The following is a 2,364-nucleotide window of genomic DNA, read 5'->3' as shown; positions in this document are numbered from 1 at the left end:
TAATGGAAGCTAGGTCACTGGGGGTGTGCTCTTAGAGGACGCGGGAGTCAGGCCCTTCCCCTCTCTGTTCGCCTGTGTACCATACACTCTCCTAGAGTCTGGAGGGGCGGTGTTTCCATGGAGAGCCCAGGCCCCGACCAGATTTTCTGTGTGTCTGGAGGGGCGGTGTTTCCATGGAGAGCCCAGGCCCCGACCAGATTTTCTGTGTGTCTGTATTGTCTTGTCTGTATTGTCTTGTCTGTATTGTCTTTTCCTCATTCCCTGCTGCCTGCCGGGGCCATCGCTGGAGCTGTGCACGGCATGGCACTCAAGGCCTTGACCCACACCTCGTTGATTTTTGCTAAATTAAGTGAAAAAATATGCCTCCTCATAATTTTATTTTGCATGACTACCATGAGTGATTTTATCCATCATTCCGCATGTTTCAAAATAACTCATTTCACCCACTCTGTAAATTACTTTTTCATGGCCTTGGCCTTCAGTTTTCATGAGTCATGGTCATTTTGCTTTCAGTGTGAAAGGATTACATACAGGCAGTTAATATGTGCTGGGACAGTCAATGATTGCCCAGTTATCTTCATGCAAGTTATTTTTAAAAGGAACTGCCTTGTTAATATGTGCGTGCATATATAATACATATAATTCATGCCTTAACATGTATTAAACATATAATATATATAAAGGAAATTATGCCCTTGAGTTATAAGTATTTTACAGGGGGTTTTCTTTTAAGCTTGCCTATCGGTGCAAGTTTTATTCACACATCAGTTTAATAATTGGGCACATTAAGACTTGTGTCACCATCCTAGTGACTCCACTTCCTCCAGATCCACTCCACATAGGGCTCATCAAAACAGTGCCGATGAGTGGAACGGGGCCCTGCTTACAACGGTTTAGGACCATGGGCACAAACAGACTCCATCACTGGATTGATGCTCTCCTTTGCCTGTGCCCAAACCATTTAAACCATGCCTCAAGCATCTTCCTGCATCTCTTTGTAGAGATATAAGCTAATATATGCTTTCATCTCTTTCTTATCTCCTACTTATGGACACTCTTCTGCCCCGAGCCGTTTCCTCACTAAGGGTGTTGGACACTCTGCCATCACCCACATAGAAAACCTATGCACCAGTTCATTTGAGCTGTCTTCTGTGGATGGAAATACAGGTTATTCCCAACATTTTGCTAAAATAGGCATTATCACAATAAGAACCGTGTGCCTGCATCATTCAGAAATGGATAGTGGACAAGTCCCAGAGTGCCATAAATGCTTTTATGGCTTCGATGACTACTGCCAGTGTGTATTGGCTAACTTCCCATTTCTGTCACGTTGGAGTTCCTCTCTCACCAGTGTGCTGACACCCTGTATCACACAGCTTTTGAATTCCTGACAATCTGATTGGCAAAGAAAGAAATCTTGACCTAACTTGGATCTGCCTCCCCTATTAGGAAATGTAAGCACCTTTCATGTGTTAAAGGCCCATTTATATTTCTTATTCTAGAAACCCTTTCTTTTTAGTTTTTAATTAGAGTGGTGTTTTTTTTTTTTTTTCTGAGACAGGGTCCAGCTATGTAGTCTAGCCTGTCCTCCAAATTGACAGCAATCCTTTGTCACATTTAGCTGATGAGGAAATAGACCTCTTTACCCTTCCTCAACAGGAAAAACTCTCTCTCTCTCTTTCTCTCTCTCTCTCTCTCTCTCTCTCTCTCTCTCTCTCTCACACACACACACACACACACACACAAGAACGATCTCAAGTGTGCATGCACAATCTCTCTCTCCTCCCTCCCCCCCTCTCATGCACGCAAGTACACTCTCAAGCGTGCACACTCATGCACAATCTCTCTCTCCTCTCTGTCTCTGTGTCTGCGTCTCTCTCTGTGTCTCTGTCTCTCTGTGTCTGTCTCTGTCTCTCTGTCTGTCTCAGTCTCTCTGTCTCAGTCTCTCTCTGTCTCTCTGTCTCTGTCTCTGTCTCTCTCTCTCTCAACATTCCACCCCACACCCAGTCAGGACACCTTCCCCCACGCCCATCCCTTCATTAAGAAATTTGGTTTGCAGCCAGGCGTTGGTGGCACACGCCTTTAATCCCAGCACTGGGGAGGCAGAGGCAGGTGGATCTCTGTGAGTTCGAGACCAGCCTGGTCTACCGAGCAAGTCCCAGGACAGGTTCCAAAACAATACAGAGAAACCCTGTCTCCAAAAAAACAAAGCAAAACAACAACAAAAAAAGAAATTTGGTTTGCAGCACTGCATATTTAGTACCCCAAGACCAACTAGGATTTTAGCTATTCCCAATACTGCTGTTAAATGCCTGACTTCCGAAGGATATCATTGTTAGATAAACTTTCCAAACACATACAGGA

The sequence above is a fragment of the Mesocricetus auratus genome, unplaced genomic scaffold, assembly GCF_017639785.1.
Source record: "Mesocricetus auratus isolate SY011 unplaced genomic scaffold, BCM_Maur_2.0 Super-Scaffold_100011, whole genome shotgun sequence".
In the NCBI taxonomy this organism is placed as follows: domain Eukaryota; kingdom Metazoa; phylum Chordata; class Mammalia; order Rodentia; family Cricetidae; genus Mesocricetus; species Mesocricetus auratus.
The sequence above is the reverse complement of the archived record's forward strand: the minus strand, read 5'-3'. Positions refer to the sequence as shown.